The 24,301-nt window shown below is 34.2% G+C and overlaps 1 protein-coding gene and 1 pseudogene across 4 annotated transcripts in view; one reads left to right on the forward strand and one right to left on the reverse strand.

Annotated features, from left to right (window-relative positions):
• The window catches only part of LOC145241395 (uncharacterized), a 585,324-nt gene that overhangs the window by 451,180 nt on the left and 109,843 nt on the right, over positions 1–24,301 (reverse strand). Inside the window, exon 1 of one of the 4 annotated variants that reach the window (XM_080104323.1) lies at positions 3,095–3,475. The exons of 2 other annotated variants lie outside the window; for them this stretch is intronic. The gene's annotated coding sequence lies outside the window, so the exon portion shown is untranslated. Of the gene's footprint in view, positions 1–3,094; positions 3,476–24,301 lie in introns of those variants that run through there. One more of the 4 variants, XM_080104320.1, reaches the window with a different exon arrangement.
• Positions 19,973–20,099, forward strand: LOC145241749 (U2 spliceosomal RNA; annotated as a pseudogene).

Genomic DNA, 24,301 nt, shown 5'->3' on the forward strand with positions numbered 1-24,301 from the left:
TACTTCTTCTTTCTTGATAAATATATTTAATTTTTCGCATCTGTTGACTATCAGTACAGTACGGAAACATAAAAAAAAAAAAAAAAATGTTTAAAAGAGTATGTGTGTGTGTGTGTGTGGGGGGGGTCGCAATACCCGGTATAGCGACGAAATGAAATACCTCAACCTTCCTTTAAAAAAAAAAAAATGCGCACATGGTCTGCGACAGAAACTGGAAAGAAATAATAATAATAATACTTAATATTAAATAGTTTTTACTACCGGCTAGACGTTACGTTGTATTGCTTCAAAGTATTTTAAATAATAGATTTATACTAAATAAAAAAAAAATCTATTTAGTTCAAATTAATCGTTATTGTATTGTTCTTTATTTTAATCGTTTTAGTAGTAGGTGGTTATAAATCGTTATCACAGACGTCAATCGAAGACAAAACCATTCATTTCCCCAGGCAGAGAAAGAATGTCCTTTCTCGACTAAGGAATTTTTTTTGTCACATCCTTAGGGAGGTGGGGGGTGGGGGGATAGGATATACTCAATATTAAATCAAACATTGTGTCACACCAAATCACATATCTAATTATATTATTTTACGAATCTCTGAGATCACTTTCCAAAGTCTCTCCAAAAGCCGAATATATAACATTGAAAGGACAGATTTGGAGGAAATCCAAATTTCTATGGTCTGTTGTCGCTGTTGCTATTAGTATTAATAATATTATTAATAAAGTAATTTGGTATAAGAATCGTAATATTAGTTAATACTATAATCTTTGTATAAACCAGATTGGTTTTCTTTACGATTATTGTTTCCACTAGACTTCCTGTTGCTTCTTCGTTCGTAATCGATATTTTAACGGTATCTTTTGTTTATTAAATTATTAGGTGAAAGTACAGATTAGGTAAAAAAAAAAAAAAAAAAAAGCCACCCACTCCCCATGTTAAGGGCTTTTCTAAATAATACCGTTATTATAAAAAATAAAAAGGTATTTTTTACGACCTGCCCAAAGAAGCGCAATATAACCCCCCCCCCAGCCTCCCCATGTTAAGAACAGCTTTAGGAATAAACAGCCACAACCTCGAAAGCTGTTCTTAACATGGGGAGGTTGAGGGTGTTTATTCCGAAAGCCGTTCTTAACATGGAGAGGTTGGGGGTGTTTATACTACGCTGGGGCAGGTCGTAAAAAAAAAAAAATACCCCCTCAAAATTCTTAACATTCGAAGAGCAACAGGAAGTTAAGTGGAAACGGTAATCGTAAAAATAACCATAAAATTATTAGACAAGGTTTTATGTATTTCTGTTTCTTGTCTCTACTAACTTTGGGTGCGTGTACAAAAAAGAAAAAAGAAAGGCGACGGATCGATTTTTTAAAAATAAGATTGCAACAACAGGGGACATAACTCAGGCTGCTTATTTCAGAAAGCATATAGATTACTCTCAATTTTTGCTTATTTTTCGTTATTTAATTATTTTTTATTCAAAAATATTTTTGATATGAATTTACGGAAATAGAAGTGGAAATTACTCAATTTTTTTAATTTATTTAAATAAATTACTGTTTTTGTTGTTTGTCGTTTGACTAAATTGGTACTTATGCACTTATTGTATCGCGCTGAAATAATAACGTTATTATTTAGAAAGCCATTCTTAACATGGGAGAAGAGGGTGTTTTGTAACTATTTTTTACTTTCACCTAACAATTGATTAAAAAAAATCCTTGTTTGATCTGTCGTTTTTCTTTGTACAAGTACTTAACTTTAATATTGAATTTCGTTTTTTTGTTTATTGAAATCGAATATTTATTGAAATTAAATCGAATATTTATTCAAATAAAAAAGAAAAGATTTTTTAATACTAATTAAAAAGAAAATTCTGAACATGATTATATTTTGAATGATTTGTTTCTTTATACCCCCCCCCCTCTACCCGGCAAAATACATCCAATTGAACAGTGACTGGAAATACGGCTTGTAATATATAACATGATTCATGCGAAAACGCAAGATGTACGATGAAGATGATGCTTTTTAAGACTGTATTCATCATAAGCATCATCAGCAGTAGCATCATCATCATCATAACCAACAACAACGCAGAAGAGAGGGCATCAAAAATGTTGCATGTGCGCGTGCGTCTAATGTGAAAGCGAGGATGACGACGAGAGAGAGAGAGAGAAGTATATGTTGCGTGTAGTTATTTCTCTATCTGTCTGTCTATTTGTCTCTCTCTCATACTAAAAAAAAAAAAAAAAAAAATACATACTCATACAAACACATGCACGCAAATTGATCATTCATTAAATATTGTTTGAAAAAAAAATTATTTTTTCCTTATACGTCATCATTAATACCCCAAAACTGCTAGTGCTACCACACAAAACACGCATCTTACCCATTCATCGCTGTTTCATATATATATATATATATATATATATATATATATATATATATATATATATATATATATATATATATATATATATATCATAAGACTAGCATATTACGTATGTATTTTTACTTTCACTATTTCTTAATACCTCAGTATATTAGTAGCATATAAAATATACTTATGACAAAAACGAATATATACATAAACGTTTGTGTTTTAACCCCCCCCCCAAAAAAAAAATCATCAGGCTATACAATACATACACATACATACATACATACATACATACATACATACATACATATACATGCACACAATTGATTATTTCTGATAATTTCCCTCGGAAATAAAACAAAAACATTTTTGTGTAGCTTACTTGCCATAAATATATTTTTATACTACTACTACTACTACTACTACTACTACTACTACTAAGTTTTACGCATGTATGAAACACAACTGAAATAAATACAGAAACAAAAATATATACGTAATATATTATTTTATAATACAAGTATGAAACAGACAAGACGAGACTGGTGGTGATCATTGTCTCCAAACCGACAAGACATTAATTAAATAGGATGATCTTTAAAGAATGGGAATTATAATAAAAATAACATTTAAAAAAATGTTCGTTTTAAATACAATTCAATTAAATTATTAAAAAAAACAAAACAAAACAAGGTGCTTGTTGCACGGCTCACCTAGGCTTCATCCATAGCATGACACAATTCCCCAACATCTCACTGTGGCCGGCGAGTAAGCGAATAGTATTAAGAGTAGCACTGATCTGCCAGCAGCAGTAGCAGTAATTTAGTAGCAATAGTAGTTTTACACACAATAATAATAATACTAATAACAACAGCAACCTAGTCTTATAGTAATAATAATATTGATGATGAATTTCTCTTATCCGTATTTTTTTTAATGAGTAAAGAGACAGAATGATCTGTATCACTTGTAAAACAACAACGAAATTGTATCAATTTCATCATTTTCAATTAATTCAGAGTCGCAGTCAGTGCCATTACCTGAAATCTCTCTCTCTCTCTCTCTCTCTCTCTCTCTCTCTCAATCTTTTTCTTACAGTTCTTAGTAAAATAGAGTTACCTACCCTAGAACAATTGGTTAAAATTCCAAATAGCACCCTTCTCGCCTTTATATATATATATATATATATATATATATATATATATATATATATATATATATATATATATATATATATAATTGCTAAAATTCCGAATAGCACCCTTCTCGCCCTTTATATATATATATATATATATATATATATATATATATATATATATATATATATAAGGGCGAGAAGGGTGCTATGTATATATATATATATATATATATATATATATATATATATATATATATATATATATGTATATGTCTGTATGTGTATATATATGTGTGTGTATATATATGCGTGTATGTGGGTGTATATGTGTGTATATATAAGTGCATGTGTGTGTATATATGTGTGTACATATATATGTGTATATACATATGTGTATAAATATATATGTGTATAAGTATGTGTATAAATATATGTGTGTATATATGTATGTGTGTGTTTATATCTGTATATATATGTTTATATATATATGTGTATATATATTCATGTGTATATATATTTATGTGTATATATATACATGTTTAATATATATATGTGTATTTATATGTGTATATATATGTGTGTGTGTATATATATGTGTATATATATATGGTTGTATATATATGTGTATGCATATTCATGTGCATATATATGTTGTGTGTATATATAAATGTGTGTATATAATGTATACATATATCCGTCAAGTATATATATATATATATATATATATATATATATATATATATATATATATATATATATATATATATATATATATATATATATATATATATATATATATACTAGCAGGGTACCCGGCGTTGCTCGGATGTTTGGAGGTGTATGCTGTGCAAAAAAAGCAAAAAAACAAAAAAAATGGTTAATTTTTTAAAACTTTGACCCCTATTATGACCCCTTAAAATTTATTGTTTCGGGCTCAAATCACTTTATTAAGTTAGATCCATGTTCAAGGAACCTAAATCTAAAATTTCAAGTGTTTAGACCCAAAATTGTCGAAGGAGTTTGGTAGAGTTCTTAAAGGTCAAATCGTTGAAATTTGACCCCTTAACAGCCAAATTTCTGGCTGACACCGGTCACATCGATTTTCCCAAATCTCAGTACCCGGTATCTCAAATTTCGAGTCTATAGACTAAAAATTGACAGAGTTATTGCGTAGGGAAATGTACACAGACACACAGACACACAGACACGTTCAGTTTTATATACATATATATATATATATATATATATATATATATATATATATATATCATATACAGAGTGTCTCAATAAAATGTATGCACTCTTAAAATTACCATAAACCAACATTTATTATGAGAAAGAAAACTTTCATACATCAAAATACTGTGAACAAATATAGAAAACAGCTAATTATCGAAAGTGTTCAAATTATTGGCCATTGTCGTCCATGAACAGCTGACAACGCTCATTGACTGAATGGAAAATGTTTCTAATGAGTTCAAATGATATGTTCAGTGTTTGTTTTCATCCCATTCATTGTAGCTCGTTTTGTGGTTTGAAACCTGCGTTTAACATGCTTCCCACTACAACGTTTCCCAAATAAGGGATAAATCAATAAGGGGATCAAATCCGGTGGGGGTTGATAGTGTTAGACACTTCCTCTTTGTCCTAGCTATCTGTTTCACAGGTGACTATAACATATGCTCCTACGTCATGATGGTAGTGATGAAGTGCTCCATCCTGCTGGAAGTGCCATAATTTATTCCTTAACATCTCTTGGGAACGTGGCATAGCGTATTCATGTAGCAAGTTCAAATAATTAAAGAGTGTATAAATTTTATTGGGGCACCTTATACATACATGATGATTGCAACGTCTTGTCAGACGAGTGCCACTCCCTCAGACACTTAAAGTCCATGAACCCGAAAATGACTTCCATTGCCACAGGACCATTTTTATAGACAAATGTCTGAGGGAGTATCTATACACAGATGATGTTACAGAGTCTTAGCTTTGTATGACAGCTCTCCCTCTCGGTTCAAGATGTTGAGATCCAGCAACAAGCAAGAGCAAGATAGCCAGCAACAAGTTAAACTGCAGACCAGCTTAATGCGAGTGCTGGTCTCCCGCTTTATGGTTTTTTAAATCAGAGATTTGCTTCTCCTAGAAAGGTTGCCTTCACCACGGCTTATGGGAGTCCTCTCCACCCCAGCACACACATACATACACACAGACACACACGGTGCTAGTTGGCCGTTAACCCCCAAAAAGGGTTCATTCGCCTTGTTTTTAATCCTTCAGGGAGACTAGCCACCCTCCTCACCAAACAAGTCTGGTGGGGGAACCAGTTTAGTCGCCGGTGACCCGACCATGATATATTATATGCATATATGTAATATATATTATATACATGTCATAAATATTATATAAATATATGCCATATATATTATATATATGTCAAATATATTATATATATGTTATATATATGTGATACACACACACACACACACACACACACACACACACACACACACACACACATACAAACACACACAGAGCTTTATATTATAGATATGTAGTTCATCAGAAAATGATTACACCCCTCACATCATTTTTGCAGATATTTTAAGTATATCTGTTCATGGGACAACACTGACAAAATGACACTTTGACTATTGTTTGCAGAGTTAATTCATTTTTCTAAATAGCTCAAAATATAACCATTACAAGATGAACACCTACCAACAAAAGTGAGTACACCCCTAACAAACTACACTCCTAAATGTACTAATTTAGTACTGTTTGCTATTTTCCCTCCATAATGTCATGTAACTCATTAGTGTTACTAGTCCCATGTGTGCATAGGGAACAAAAACTCTGACATTCTCTCATACTGGTCCCTTAAAGTTCCAACATGGCACTACGTCGCAAAGAACTTTCCGAGGACATTAAAAGATGTATTGTTGCACCACATGAACATGGCCAATATTCTAAAGCTAAGCTGCAGTACAATGGCTAAGATTATCCGATGTTTTAAAAGAGCAGGTTTCATTCAGAACATGCCTCAGGTAGGTTGCCCAAAAAAGCTGAGCACACGCATGGAGCATCACATCAAAATGATTTCTTTGAAACATCAGTGTAGGGGTACAGAGATTTAAGAGTTTGGGGATCAGTCTGTTAATGCTCAGACCATACATCACACTCTGCCTCAAATTGGTGTGCATGGCTGTCACCCCAGGAGGAAGCCTTTTCTGGAGATGATACACAAGAAAACCTGCATCAGTTTCCTGAATATACATCAACAAAGCACATGGATTACTGGAACTATATCATATGGTGTGATGCCATGAAGTTTACCATGTTTAGTTCTGATATCTTTAAGCATGTGTGGCAGAGACCAAGTAAGGAGTACAAAGATAAGTGTGTCATGTTTACAGTCGAGCATGGTAGTGGAAATATCATGGTCTTGGGCCACCTGAGTGCTGCAGGTGTTGGAGAGCCAAAGCTTCTTTCTTAGAACTGCACACCTGTAGAACTCTCTTCCGTTTCCCTGTTTTCCATCTGACTACAATATGGGCGTCTTTAAGTCCAACATAAACAAGTTCTTGATGAGCCATTCCCCTTAAGTAATCCAATTTCCCAAATTTACACTTCTAGCGATTGCTATGATATTTTTCTTTCGACCACTGTACACTCTTTAACCCTTATCCTTGAGTGGCCTCCAACATGCACTGTCAAATACTGCAGCAAAGCATGGTCCCCTCCCTCCAGAAACTGAGTCGCGGATCAGTGTTCCAGCATGACAATGACTCCAAACACACGTCCAAGACAACCACTGCTTTACTGAAGAGGCTGAGGGTAAAGGTGATGGATTGGCCAAGCATGTCTCTAGACTTGAATCCAATAGAACATATTTGAGGCATCCTCAAACGAAGGTGGTGGTGCGAAAAATCTCAAATATCCACCAGCTTAGTAACATCGTCATGGAGGAGTGGAAGAACATTCAAGTGGCTACCTGTGAAGCTCTGGTAAACTCCATGCCCAAGAAAGTAAAGGAAGTTCTGGATAATGATGGCGGCCACACAAAATAGTGACATACTGTATGCTAATATTTACAACTTTCCTTAACAACTCACTTTTGTTAGCAGGGGTTTATCTTTGAATGGTTATATTTTAAACTAGCGGGGGTACCCGGCATTGCCCGAGTGTTTGTTTCCAGGACGGGGGGGGGGTTAAAAAATGTTATGGTAGGTAAGTAGGAAGGATCAAACCCGGAGTCATGAGTAAAAGTAGGAAAATAAAGTGTGAAAAAAAAAACAAAAACATCTGCAACGTTAACAGTTCGGCCACCAAGAAAAATCCATTCCAGTTGTTTAGGAAAAAAAAACAAAAAAAAAACGACTACGGTAGGTCGGCGCGAACGTGAAAATATAATGTGAATTGTCCAGCACGCTAACCACTACGCCACAGAGCACTGCAGCTTAGTTTAGTGATTTTAAATAACTTCACATGAAAGAACTACGAAGCCAAACCGGTGTTCTCTTCTCAACTGTTCCTTGTGAACGATCCCCAAACGGTGTTAAGTGGTGGCAGGGGGAGGAGGAATTACTTCCATTGATCTTAACCGATTTTGGCCGTGACGTCTCAGCAGAAAAAGTATAGAAATCTAAGATTATCGAGGAATTTGAGAAATAATAAGCCTATAACACACCTCAGATATTGTTCTGCCGTTTGTGCATATTATATTTGCATGAAATATCTTGATTTTTAATCCTATTAATGTCAAAATCCGACGGGAAAAAATGAGTTCATTTTATTTATATAGAGATTATTTTGAGGGAAAAATAAATTAACTCTATTATATAAGCTACACACAAAGTGTGAAAGTGTTATTTTCTCAGTGTTGTACCATGAAGACATGTACTTAAATATCTACAGATATGTGAGGAGTGTAATAACTTTTGTGATATACTATATATATATATATATATATATATATATATATATATATATATATATATATATTGTCACATGCATATATACATATATATATATATATACATATATATATACATATATACATATATATATATATATATATATAAATATATATACATATATATATATATATATACAAATATCCGTGCATGAGGTCGCCAAGCTAATCAAGAACCTAGATTCCAGTAAAGCAACTGGCCCTGATGGCATCGCAATTATAGTGTTAAAAAAGCTTCAACCAGAAATTGCTCCCATACTTACGAAACTATTTAAGCGCTGCCTTAAGGAGAAGTGCTTTCCGACTCCCTGGAAGACCTCATCAGTTTGCCCTGTATTTAAGAATTCAGGTGATAAGTCATCTCCCTCTCAGTACAGACCAATAAGTCTCCTGTGTGTTATGAGTAAGTTGCTGGAATCCATATTAAATAGAGAAATAGTCAACCACCTCAGCAGGAATAACCTTCTTAGTGACACACAATATGGTTTCTGCTCTGCAAGATCTACCGCAGATGTGCTGACGGTTATATCCCACAGGATTAGTGAATCTCTTGACAAAGGCTTCCTTTCTAGGGCAATTGCTCTTGACATATCAAAGGCCTTCGACAAGGTATGGCATAAGGGTCTACTTCACAAGATTTCCAGCTACGGTATAACTGGAAATGTTTTCTCAATCATTAAATCATTTCTCTCCAATAGGCTCATAAGAGTAGTGGTAGATGGACAAAAATCGGAGGCCTGCAATATAAATGCTGGAGTCCCTCAGGGGTCAATCCGAGGCCCAACTCTCTTCCTGATCTACATCAAGGACCTCCCTAAATACATAGTTAAATCATTCGTTGACATCTATGCTGATGACACGACCATCTACAGCAACACATCAAAGGCTGTAAATGACAAAGTTCTCTCTGATTCTCTCTCCTCTGATCTCGAGCGCGTGGTTCAGTGGGGGAAGATGTGGCTGGTTACCTTTAATGCATCCAAAACCAAACTCCTATCCTTACATCATCAACGCTCTGATCCCCATCTGGCATCAATTGTGATGGATGGCTCTGTCTGGGTAAGGCCCCATGTTTTGACAAGCTTCTGGGTTTGACCTTTACTCCTGATCTGAAATGGAACACGTACATCAAGTCTGTTGCCAAGATCGCTGGAAAGATGGTGGGATCCTTCTACCGCTCCAGAAGATATCTCACTACTGATGCAATTCTCTATCTATATAAAAGCCAAGGATGGAATACTGTTGCCATATCTGGACAGGAGCTGCTAAAAACAGCCTATCCTGCCTTGACAGAGTACAAAATAGACTTTGTGGCTTAGTGGGGTATGCCCTTTTCTCTACCCTGCAACCTCTCTCCCACAGAAGAGACGTTGCGAGCCTATTCTTGTTTTATCGTTATTTCCATGGCAGGTGTTCGTCTGAACTCCAATCTCTGGTCCCCCTCGCCAATCTTTCACGAAAAACACCCGTCTAGCTGAATCCACTGTGAAAAATTTCCCCCACTCTATATCTGTGCCTAAATCAAAACGCGGATTTCATGAACAAAGCTTCTTTCTTAGAACTGCACACCTGTGGAACTCTGTTCCGTCTATCTGCTTCCCACCGGACTACAACTTGGATGTCTTCAAGTCCAATGTTAACAAATTCCTAATGAACCGCCCCCTTAAGTAAACACTTCATCAAATCTCCACACTAACGTAATGTACTTGCAATAACCCTTATCCCTGAGTAGCTTCCGGGCCTTGATAAGTGGTGATCACTGTGTAAAAAAAAAAAAAAAATATTGTCATATGATATATATGGTCATATACATATATATATTTTCATATGCATATATATATTTTCATATATATATAGTCATATGCATATATATATATTGTCATATGCATATATGTATTGTTATATGCATATATATATATATATATATATTGTAATATGCATATATATATATATATTGTAATATGCATATATATAGTGTCATATGAATATATATATTGCCATATGCATATATATTGCCATACACATATATATATATATATATATATATATTGCCATATACATATATATATATTGCCATATGCATATAAATATATATATACATATATTGTCATATGTATATATATACATATATTGTCATATGTATATATATACATATATTGTCATATGCATATATATATTGTCATATATATAGTCATATGTGCATATACATATAGTCATATACATATATATATATTGTCATACATACATACATATATTGTTATAAATACATATATATATTATCATACATACATGTATACATATTGTGATACCTGTATATATATTGTCATATATACATATATATATTGTGATACCTGTATATATATTGTCATACATACATATATATATATTGTGATACATATATATATATTGTCATGCATACATATATATATATATTGTGATACATACATATATATATTGTGATACATACATGTATATATATTGTCATACATACATATATATATATATATATATATATATATATGTGTATATATACGAGGGAGGTACAATAAGTAATCCCCCTGATCCACTTCCAATTGTCTGATCCAGCTGAAATTTTGCATGTGCAATGATTTATATTTCTACGGGTCATGTGCAAATTACAGCTCTGAACTAATTGTGGTTTCTGTTTTACAGATGTTTGAACTGAGTCAGGTGTGAAATGGAGCCTGTTGAATGTCGAGCAGTGATTCGGTTTTTGTATTTGAAAGGACGCACACCACAGTTGACTTTTGATGAAATGAAAGAAACTTATGGTGATAATGCCCCATCATATGACCTTGTAAAACGCTGGCATCATGAATTCAAACATGGCCAGAAGTCTGTGGAAACAGTTCCCAGACCTGGTCGCTCCCTTTCTGTCATTGATGAGGCATCTGTCCGTCAAGTTGAGGCTGCCATTTTGGAAGATCGGCGCATTACTATTCGCCAAAGAGCTCAAGATGTTAAGATTAGTACAGGGTCTGTGAAAACTATCATTCATGACCATTTGCATATGTATAAGGTGTCTGCCAGATGGATTCCCAGGTTGCTCACACCATTCCAGAAGAAAGAACGTGTCTAGTGCTCGAGGATGAATTTGGAGATGTGCCAAGAAGATGAGTCAAAGTTTTTCAAAAGACTGATTACACAGGATGAAACCTGGGCCCATCACTATGATCCAGAGATCAAAGCCCAGTCAATGCAGTGGAAGCACTTGGACTCACCACCTCCAAAGAAGGCAAGGGTGCAGCCCTCTGCTGGAAAGGTCATGCTCACAGTCTTCTGGAACCAGGACGGAGTAGTGATAACAGATTTCCTGGCAAAGGGTACCACAATTACAGGAGCCTATTATGCTCCACTTTTGAGGAAATTAAAGGAAACTACCAAAATCAAGAGGCGGGGCAAGATCAGCAATGGTACCCTACTCCTGCAGGACAACGCTCCAGTCCACAATTCGCATGTCGCCAGATCAAAAGCACGGGCGTGTGGTTATGAAATCCTTCCCCATCCTCCCTACTCTACGACCTTGCACCCTCTGACTTTTACCTCTTCCCAGCCATGAAGTTGTTTTTGAAAGGAAAGCGTTTCCCAGATGATGCAGCCTTGATTTCTGAAGTCACGTCGTGGTTGGAGGACCAACCTGGGGTGTTCTACAAAAATTGTCTCCAGAGCTAGATCAAAGGATGGGAGAAATGCATAACTCTGGGTGGTTCCTATGTAGAGAAAGACTAATAACTGTACCAAGTTTCATTGCTCTACTGCTATGGGAAGTGGGTCAGGGGCATTACTTATTGCACGGTCCTCGTGTATATATATATATATATTTATATATATATATATATATAAATAAATGTATATATACATATACATATATATATACATATATATATATATATACATATATATATATACATATATATATACATATACATACGTATGTACATATACATACATATATACATATACATTCATATACATACATATATACATACACACACACATATATATATATATATATATATATATATATATATATATATATATATATATATATATACTAGACCACTCGTGACCCGTCGCGTCAGTATGTTATGTTAGTTATGTAATTACTGTATGAGCATGACACTTGTGACGAAAAGAAAATAGTTTTTTGTGACATAACAGAAACATTTCTATGAAATTATATGAAAATTAAAATAGAATATAGATAGATTTCTATGAGTCGTTCTGTTTATAATTATTTATTTTTGAAAAAAAAACTTACAGCCATTGAATTATAAGTAGTATGCCTTACTTATAAGTAAATGTGCATAGAACAGATACCACATTAATTAAAGTTAAATTCACATTTTGATATATCTTTTGTAGTGGACTGGTGGATATATTATACATATTCCCCAGTCGTACAAAATAGGAAAAATGAATTACATTGAGAAAGGAAAAATGAATTGCTTTGAGGAAGGAACGAACAACACGTTTACTTGAATTAAACGAACTAGGATTTATTTTGTGAAGAAACAAGTGAAAGAAAAGGGTACTACACGTGTTTAGTTTGGCGTGCGTCTCTCGCTGTTTACTGGTGAGAAGGAAAGTCTATTGTCGTAGAGAGAGAAAGTCAATCCAGTTTGGTGTGTGTCTCTCGCTGTTAGCTGATGAGGAGGAAAGTCTATTGTAGTATAGAGAGAGAATGAGAAAAAATCAATCCAGGCCATGGAGATAGAAAACGTATAAAGTGTACATACTGTCTGTTAGTTCGTGCCCCATACATAGTAGCAGGGGAGGGGACGTGACGCGCACGAGCACGTGCCTCCTGAAAGGGAGGCAGCTGGTTCGCCGAATCTCTCAGCTCGAGAGCTGGTCCGAAAAGAAAGATGCTGCTTATTGCTCTTGCTTTTATAATCGTTTCCGGTGGTCTTTTGCGCATGTGTGGATTTCCTATGAAAGGGAAGTGACGTTGTCCATCTGTGTGTACATGTGCCTACGTTAGCGGGTGTGTGTATACACGTGAATGTGAGTGTATGTATGCAAACGTGAATATATGTGCATGTGTGGACGTGCGCGTATGTTTATGACAAGTAATATGGCTTGAGATGTGAACGCGTGTTTTTGTGTGAGACTAGGAAAGGCTCCCACAATACTCTCCTTCCTAGGAAAAAAAAAATATGCAGTGTATATATATATATATATATATTTTTTTTTTTCTTAAGTAATGTTTTCGGCAATTGACTTTTCGTCCTGTTTTTTTTGCTGTTGGTATGGTTGTTTAAAAAAACGTCAAAAACGGAGTGTGTTCATAAAAAAAGTGTTTACTTATGCGTGGAAAAGGCGCTTACTCTTTTTTTTTTAGGCTGACATTTGTTTTGTTTGTTGTGTGCTGACATGTGCAACGAGTTGCTTGGAAACTGAAGTGAATTGTTCGTTTGAAAGGACAATTTTTGTTTCGTGTTGACGTTGTGTGTCAAGTTGACAGTGTCTTCGCAAATGACTCTGCGGTAGTGTGTGTATGGGCGTTTGTTGTGCATTCGTTCGTGTTGAACATGTTCTAGTTGCCGTTGTCTTCGCATGTGAGTCTGCGGTAGTGTGTGTACATTGTCTGTGCGGGCGTTTGTTGTGCATTCGTTCGTGTTGAATGGGTTTCCAGTTGCCGTTGTCTTCGCATGTAAGTCTACGGTAGTGTGTGTACATTGTCTGTACAGGTGTTTGTTGAACAAGTTTCCAGTTGTTGGTGTCAACGAAATTTCCAGTTGTGAGTTTATACGTGTGCGTGGTGCATCTCAACTCATTGTTAATTCAGCTTTTTCCTATGTGTTGATAGGGATATCCTGTAATTGTTTCTTTGTTGTTGCGTTGCTGTGCAGGAGAGAATTGCATAGCCCTATGTGATTTTGCTCTTCGCGTTTGTTGCAGTGTAATGTCAGGAAACCATGAAAAATGTTTGTCGAGCTCGAATTTTTCTTTATTTTCGGTATGAAGTCGACAGTTCCGTGTTTATTTTTCTGCCGAGTCTGATGAGGGGTTACATCATTGTTGTTTATAGTTCGTTATTCCTGTCGGTAGTAGTTCACTTGTTTTTCTTTGTTGAAAAGTTCGTTTTTTTCTTTATCTTGCTCAAAGCAATTAATTTCAAAAAGATAGGGTCACCATGCTTTTTTGTTTCACATCGGTCGGTCGCCGGTTTGTTGCGAATTTGTGGTTATAGAAGGAAATGCGTGTTCCTCTCGCGTTCGGGCATCACCAATTTGTAGCAGTCTAGGGTATAGAAGGAAGGTGTTCATCTCACGTTCGGCTGTTGCCAATTTGTAGTGGTGGTGCAAAATAGGAATAATGAATTGAATTGAGAAAGAGACGAACTACGTGTTAAATTGAATTAAACGAACTAAGATTTATTTTGTGAAGAAACAAGTGAAAGAAAAGGGTACTACACGTGTTTAGTTTGGCGTGCGTCTCTCACTGTTTACTGGTGAGAAGGAAAGTCTATTGTTGTAGAGAAAGTCAATCCAGTTTGGTGTTCATCTCTCGCTGTTAGCTTGTGAGGAGGAAAGTCTATTGTAGTATAGAGAGAGAATGAGAAAAAGTCAATCCAGGCCATGGAGATAGAAAACGTATAAAGTGTACATACTGTCTGTTAGTTCGTGCCCCATACATAGTAGCAGGAGGCGTGACGCGCACGAGCACGCGCCTCCTGAAAGGGAGGTGGCTGGTTCGCCGAATCTCTCAGCTCGAGAGCTGGTCCGAAAAGAAAGATGCTACTTATTGCTCTTGCTTTTATAATCGTTTCCGGTGGTCTTTTGCGCATGTGTGGATTTCCTATGAAAGGGAAGTGACGTTGTCCATCTGTGCGTACATGTGAGTACGTTTGCGTGTGTGTGTATACACGTGAATGTATGTATGCAAACGTGAATATAATCACGTGTGTGGACGTGTGCATATGTTTGTGTGCGCGTATGTATATGACAAGTAATATGGCTTGAGATGTGAATGCCTGTTTTTGTGTGAGACTAGGAAAGGCTCCCACAATTTTAATTTAAACATGAAAAAAAAAACGATTGTGATGCTGAAAACATACACAGTAAAACAATACGTTTTTTTGTTGCATTGATTATTTATTTTTAATGCAAATTAAAAAAAGCATATTTTCAGGCTTATTTATTTATGTTGGTAGTGTAGAAGAAAATGTATGAATGATTTTTAAGAAAGGTGTATAAAAAAATGGAGAATAGATTAAAAAAATGAAGGCGGTGGGTAAATCGCCGTTGTAAAATGGTCTTATGGTTGTCAACGGGTAAAAGTAGATTTATTTGTAAGAAGATTGCGTTAAAATAACTTAAACGTAATACGGAAATGATCAATGTAAAATAATGCAGAAAGTATTAACAATTGTTTATTTGGATAATTTAAATGCGAAAAAACCCCAAAAAACAAATGGGACACTGAAAGCGTACACAGGAAAACAATGCGTTTTATTTTCAAATTGATTATTTGTTTGTGTATGCATGTGCAACCGGAAGTCGTAAACCGGATGTTGGGTTACAGCATCCGTTACAAGGTTATTTGAGTTTTATAATTATATAAATTGTCATATACATATATTATCATATATATATATATATATATATATATATATATATATATATATATATATATATATATATACATATATATATATAGATACATATATTGTATATATGTACATATATATACTTATATATATACATATATATATACATATATTGTCATACATATACATATATACATATATATATACATATATTATATACATGTATACATATATATATACATATATTGTCATATACATATATACATATATATACATATATTGTCATATACATATATACATATATATATACATATATTATCATATACATATATATATACATATATTGGCATATATATACATAAATATATAAATATATACATATATATATATTGTCATATATATATACATATATACATATATTGCCATATATATATATATACACACACACACACACACACACACACACACACACACACACACACACACACACACACACACACAGAGCCACTTTAACTTTTATAGATATACTAGTATTTCAGCCTGGCGTTGCCTGGGTATTTGGAGGTGTGTGTTGATTAAAAAAAAAAAGTGGTAGTAGGAAGGCAGGCTGGAACCTGTACTACAAAGGAGGAAATGAATGGGCAAAAATGTGACGTCTTTGCTGTTACGACCACTGCCAAACTGAAAGTGACGTATGTTTAAATTAAGGTTAGGCAATCTAAAATAGAGGATGACTTTCGAAAATATCGGCGAAAAAAGCGATCCCTCCCTGTTGAAAAGTGGCCAGTTGAGGGTGAAGAAATGAATGTTTTTAGCCAATTTTTCGGTATTTGTTGTCTGAAAGGTTGAGCTTCAAACGATACTGATCTTGTGAAAATCCGTCACCTCCGTCGAAAGTTTTAGGCTAACATGGAAACATACATACATACATTTATATATTGATAGCTCAAATTTTTGACCCAAACCGATTAAAAAGCTTGCCCTATCTCTGAATACCCTTTGCGTAAAATTTCAAATGTTTAGACCAGAAATTGTCTGAGTAAGTTGGTAGAGACCGCAGAGGTCAAACATTTTTTTAATTTTAACCCCTATTATGACCCCTTAACATTTATTGTTTTGTGCTCAAACTAAGTTATTAAGTTAGATCCATGTCTAAGGAACCTATATCTAGAATTTCAATTGTTTATACCCAAAATTGGCAGGAGAGTTTGGTAAAGTTCTCAAAAGTATATAAGCAATTGGAATGATAATAGTAGAAGAATACCATTAATAAAAACTAGTGGGACCTGCTGAAATGCCAGGGGGGGGGGGCCCTCATTCATATGTAATATATTGATTTTGGCATTCTGTAGATGTTCAGCATAAATGGAGATGCTCTGATATTATTGTAGCTCGTTTGTTAAAACTGCAAAAGTATTTATCTAAGCTAGCAGGGACGTCTGGGGTAGCTTGGTTGTAAAGTATGTGTAAATATGAGATTGTAATTCTTGCAGATTTCGTTTATATTATTCTACAGTTAATGTTCTATCGATTTTTATATTTTATAAAGATTTCAAAAACAAAAAAATATATCCGTATGACTTAGATGCATCAGCTTGAATCGAAACCGAAACCAAAACTTATGAAAAAAAAAAATGTATGCATATATATACAACTTGAGTTTTTGCAGCTATAATTGAAACTGAAACCAAAATTTATGAAAAAAAAAAAAAATGTATGCATATATATATAACTTGAGTTTCTCCAGCTATAATTGAAAGTGAAACAAAAATTTATGAAAAATTCTTGATAAAATTATTTATAAAAAACAGATTAAAATTATTTATAAAAGAAATAGATTTCTAGAGTGCCATCAGCTATAATCGAAACCGAAACAAAAACTTTTGAAGAATATTTGGTAAAATTATTTATAAAAAAAAATAGTTTACTTGAGTGCCATCAGATATAATCGAAACCGAAACCAAAACTTATGAAGAATTTGTTGTAAAATCATTTATTAAAAAATAACTTACTGGTGTGCTGTCAGCCATAATCGAAACCGAAACCAAAACGTATGAAGAATTCTTGGTAAAATTATTTATTACAAGAAATGGAAGTCCATAACAATTAAATGACAGTCACTCGGATGTATACATGACACATAAAATAAATAACACACACGCTATCCTATTAATATATAGATGATTTAAGTTGAAGTTTAAAATGCAAAAGTGAAGTACTATATTACAATTGTGCTGTAAATAGAAACATTCAGTTAAGAATCCATGTTCTTAGTACTTAAATTTTATATTAAATGTATTTTTGAAGGATTTGGAGAATTCTCAAGTAAGATAATAATAGACCAACCTTGAACGCGATGCTAATGATGCTTACTTGCTATATATATATATATATATATATATATATATATATATATATATATATATATATATATATATATAATTATATGTATTGTATTTTTAAAATTTTTTAACTGCAACTCAGTATTCACTGTTTAATTGACGACTTTTTATAGGTTTCAGGTATGCCGAAAATGAATATCACATTAATATTTGTGACAAATGAGTAGCTTTCTGGGTATTAAGACATTAATTATCCAATGTAATCCCTTATGTTTTCATTAGTGGCTATGTTTTTGTTCCAACTGAACAAGTACTAATGCACATGCGTGTTACAAAACACCCTCTCCTCCCCATGTTAAGAATGGCGACTGGCACTGACATTCATAATGTATTGCATTGGAAAATGTCTTAATATCCAGAAAATTACTTGTCTGCCCCAAATTAGAATGTGATATTCGTTTTCAGCATACCCGAAAACCATTTAAGTCATCAATTTTAAAAGTGACTGTTGAGTTGCAATTAAAGTAACAAATTTTGTTTTGTTTGTTTACAAACAGGCGGTTTGAGCACTGTAAAAGTGATGGCAGATGTCTATTTAAATAGACATTCCGACGGGTTATTTGCGGGCATCACTTCTGTGGTCGAGTGGGAGAACTGCCGACTTTCAACACAACAGTTCTAGGTTTAATCCTTGGCTTGGGAGTGATACTAGTCTAGCGGCACTGATGAGTTGTGATACAACGAAACAGTACTGTATGTCGATGACTACAAATATATATATATATATGTATATATATATTCCCTCCTCCCCCCAAAAAAAGAGAAACAAACTTTTTTTTTTTACTGTAAGAGTTATTAACATAGCATCGGGAGTTCTTTGGTTTTACTGTTAAACATTGTCAGTGTTTTTCAAAGTTCAGCATTATCAAATCAAATTAATTTTTTATTGTCTTGCGCACGAGCGCGTGTTATTTTTAGTCGCGTGCAAGCGACTCTATAAGTCACTCCGTCGGTCAGTCGGTTGGTCTGTCGGTAACACTTTTGTGCTTGGCCTTTTTGGTTAAGATCAAAAGTCTGTTGTTAATAGATGCTGTTATTAGCTTTTTAAGCTTTTCTTACCGTTTGGCCAAGGTCAAAGTGTAGTATCTGTTCCGACAGATACTGCAAGCAAAGACCATATGTGGGGGTAACTTCACGTATCAGATCTTGGTCAATGTAGGGGCAACCCTTCATACAAATTGTCACTATCCAGCTCCCATTTCCCACCCATCGGGAGCTGGTCCCCTTTTTCCCTTCCCCCTCCCTCTCTCTCCACATTAAAAAACGGCCTTGTGCCTAATTTGCTCAGTGGGGAAGCAAATAAATACATACTGCAAGCAAAGACCCTATGTGGGGGCAACCCCACATATAAGACCTTGGTCAATGTAGGGGCAACCCTTCATACCAATTGTCACTATCCAGCTCCCCTACTCCCCGGGGAGTTGGTCCCCATTTCCCCTTCACTCCTCACATTAAAAATCGGCCTTGTGCCTAATTTACTCGGTGGGGGAGCGAATAAATACCCTTTTCTTGGCCTTTTGGCCAAGATCAAAGTGTAGTATCTGTTCTTACTACATGCTGTATTTATTGTGATATAAAGTGGGGGATCACTTTTATGTATTAATTTAATGTAAAATGATCACCCCCACTTTACAACCAGTCAGTCTTAAAGCCATTCAAGTCATTCTCCAGATCATTCAAGTTGTTTTTGAAGAATTCCAGTTATTTTTTGAGCATTCAAGTCATTCTTAAGGTCATTCAATTGATATTTAAGTTCATTAAAGTCATTCTAAGTCATTTACTTTTTATTTATTTAAGTCATTTCAGCCCATTTTTCGGTCATTTTAGTTTATCTTTAAGAATTTCATGTCAATCCTACATTCACGTATTCATTCATTACACGAGAGCATGCGACTAATGGCTATCGGCCTTGTTTTTCACACTTTTACTCTCAATCTATATATATATAAAAGTGAAATTGTGTGTGTGTGTGTGTGTGTGTGTGTGTGTACATTTCCCTACCAAACTACTCGGTCAATTTTCAGTCTACAGACTCGAGATTTGACATAAGGGGTAGTGAGATTGGGGAAAATTTTTTAATCGGTTTTTGGCCAGAAATTTGACTGTCAAGGGGTCAAAATTCAACAATTTGACCTTTGAAAACTCTACCAAACTCCTTCGCCAATTTTGGGTCTAAACACTTGAAATTTTAGATGTAGGTTACTTGGACATGGATCAAAATTTTTAATTTGATTCGAGTCCAAAACAATAAATGTTAAGGGATCAAAATTGAGGTCAAAGTTAAAAAAGAATTTTACCTCTGTGGTCTCTATCAAATTACTCAGCCACTTTTGGGTGTAAACATTTGAAATTTTACATAAAATGTATACAGGGCAAGCTTTTTAATTGGTTTTTGGCTGCCAGGGGTCAAAGCTCAAAAGATTTTACCTTTGCGGTCTCTAGCAAACTATTCAGCCAATTTTGGGTGTAAATATTTGAAATTTTACAAAAAGGGTATTCAAACATGCAGCATGCTTTTTAATCAGTTTTTGGCTGCTAAGAGGTCACAGTTGAAAGAGTTAATCTTTACAGACTCTACCAAACTCCTCCGCTAATTTTGGGTCTAAACACTTGAAATTTTTCGATGTAGGTTGACATGAGTCAAACTTTTGAATATATATATATATACATATGCACATAAAGTTATGAATAGTACAAGCAAAGCCGGGCTGAACTGCTAGTGGAAAATAAAAATGTGATTCTAAGAATGAAAATAAAAATGGAAACATGAAATAATCACTCAGTTCTTAAATACATATCGCAAGACAGAACAGGTAACCATTTTTTTTTTTTCGAAAATAGCCGACATTTAAACATTTTAAAATTATTAATTTCCAGAACTACTAGTATATTTAGGATCTTTTTTTTTTCTCTATTTCCAACCCGGACTTAGGGTCAATTTTTAACTATACATCATAGGACAGAACGGGTAACCATTTTTTTTGTATTTCCGAAATAGTGGACATTTAAACATTTTTTTTTAAAATCATTTTATTGACAGAACTACTAGTATATTTTAGATTTTATTTACTTATTTATTTTTTGCTCCTATTTCCAACACTGATTTCGGATCAGTTTTTTTTTTCAAGAATATTGCTGTTTCTCTGCTGAAATAATAATAATAATAATAATAATAATAATAATAATAATAATAGGGAGGTGGTGTATTACAAAATAGAATCTTATTTTAATACTTCCGTTTACTGCGTGAGGGAGGGAAGGGCAACATTTTACCATTTTTTTTAAAGCTGAGAACAGCCGGGTGTATCGATTCTTAACTGTCTACATTAACTTTGCTCCTATTTTTACTACTACTACTACTACTACTACTACTAGTAGTAGTAGTAGTAGTAGTTCCTTTTTTAGAGTTATTTCATTTTATTTTTTAGCGTTTGTTTAAGCATTTCTAGGTACGCTGTTGCTACGTTTAAATTGTATTCTCCAGTTTTTAAAAAATTCACAAATACAGTCGTGTATTATCATGTCATTTGGACAAAATCTACCTTTTTTTTTTTATAAAAATACTGTTTATATTTTTACAATTCATTAGACTCAACACTAACTCTAATTACGGCGTGACGGTTGGCGAGAATACCGAGATCGGAATCGAAACCCTCAATTCGGCTTCACTTGAAAATTCGGAGGTGGCAGTCCAGACTCTTATGTAATAATTGTAGAACAGTCACACATGGATACGTTGGACTCGTGTCCGAAAATTACGAAATTTGGAAAATTTGTCTGTATATAAAGTTAAGTGTGTGTTCGTGTGTGTGTGTGTGTGTGTGTGTGTGTGTGTGTGTGTGTGCGTGCACGCGCGTAAATAGATATATAGATATATAAGAAGAAAATATATGGATTTATTAATCAATTTGAAACAAGGGAATACAATATAGTGTGTAGAGGTTATGCCAGGCATTTCGAAGCGTAACTCTTCTCATCTGAACTCAACGGGAAAATATTGTAGTTAGTTGTAGCAATTTGGTAAATTGGATTACTTAAGGGGACTGCTTATCAAGAACTTGTTTACATTTGACTTGAAGATGACCAAATTGTAGTCAGTTCGACAGCAGGAAAACGGAACAGAGTTCCACAGGCATGCAGTTCTAAAAAAGAAGCTTTGTTCATGGAATCTACGTTTAGGTTTAAGCACAGATAAAGAGTTGGGAAAATTATTGATAGTGGTTTCAACTAGACGAGTGTTTGTCGTGAAAATCAGGCAAAGGGGGATCATAGATTGGAACTCAGACGAGCACTTGTCATGAAAATAACAATAAAGTAGAGACAGGCTCACAACATCTTTTCTGTGAGAAAGAGGTTGCAGGGAAGAGAAAAAAATGCATCTTCCACTAGGCTACGAAGTCTATTTTGAACTCTGTCAAGGCAAGATAAGCTGTTTCTAGCAGCTCCTGTTCAGATGTGGTGACAGTACTCCATCCTTGGACGTACTTGTCTCTTATACAGGTTGAGGATTGCATCAGCAGTGACAAGCAGAATATCTGTCTGAAGACGGATATCAGTAATAATTATAGGGCAATTTTTAAATTTTAATGTTTTGATTAGGGCGGGGCTACAGATCCGATGGCACCATCTAAATTGTAAAGTTTACAAAAAATAAAATAACGTCCCTTACTCTTTTGCTTAAACTACGTATTCGATAATTCAATAAATTTAATATTTTAGAATTTTATCAAGCATATACTTAGTATTAACGCTACCGCTTGCGCACCAATCCTTTAAAAACATGTATTTACGTTACTTTAAAGTTTTTTTTTTTTGTAGGACAGGTTCGAGTTTGAGTAGGTGCACCACCAAAATGTTAAAAGTTTACAAAAATTATCAGCTCATTAGTTTAGCCGTTAATCCTCTACTACAAAATATATTACATAACCTTATATATATATATATATATATATATATATATATATATATATATATATGATGATGATTGCAACGTCTTGTCAGACGAGTGCCACTCCCTCAGACACTTAAAATCCATGAGCCCAAAAATGACTTTTTTTTTTTAATCCTATTGGTGAATTCACACTCAACAGGCATGATACTGAAGACGGTCATTAAGATCTATTATTACATGCTTCCAGCATTTCAAGCCTCCACACGTCACAGGGCCATTTTTATAGACAAATGCCTGAGAGAGTATCTATACACAGATGATGTTACAGAGTCTTAGCTTTGTATGACAGCTAAGTCTCTCTCTTGGTTCAAAATGTTGAGATCCAGCAACAAGCAAGAGCAAGATAGCCAGCAACAAGTTAAACTGCAGACCAGCTTAATGCGGGTACTGGTCTCCCGCTTTATGGTTTTTTTAAATCAGAGATTTCTTTCTCCTAGAAAGGTTGCCTTCAACACGGCTTACGGGAACCCTCTCCACCCCAACACACACATACATACACACAAACACACACATATATATTAGTGATGGCACAATTCCAATATTTTCCCGGTTCCGATACAGTTACTGATTCCATGCTAAATTCCTGATTCCAATACAATTACCAATTCTGATTCCGATTCTTTATAAATCTCTAATTATTTAACTAAAGGATTGTTATTTCCCCCGATTTTCATAAAAAACACATGTTAAATATGCAGATATTTTCATAAACGTCAAAATACACTTGTGTAGGATGATCTATCGATTTTAGCTTTACTGGTAATTCAAAATCAATAAATATTATTTTATCATTATTACCAGCAATGGAAGATTTTGGTTTAAACAAAATCAAATAAAAAAAAAGACAATTAAAAGAATTGTTTTGGCATCGGAAAATA

This window comes from Euprymna scolopes, chromosome 20 (assembly GCF_053919585.1).
Source record: "Euprymna scolopes isolate OS-2025 chromosome 20, ASM5391958v1, whole genome shotgun sequence".
Lineage (NCBI taxonomy): Eukaryota > Metazoa > Mollusca > Cephalopoda > Sepiida > Sepiolidae > Euprymna > Euprymna scolopes.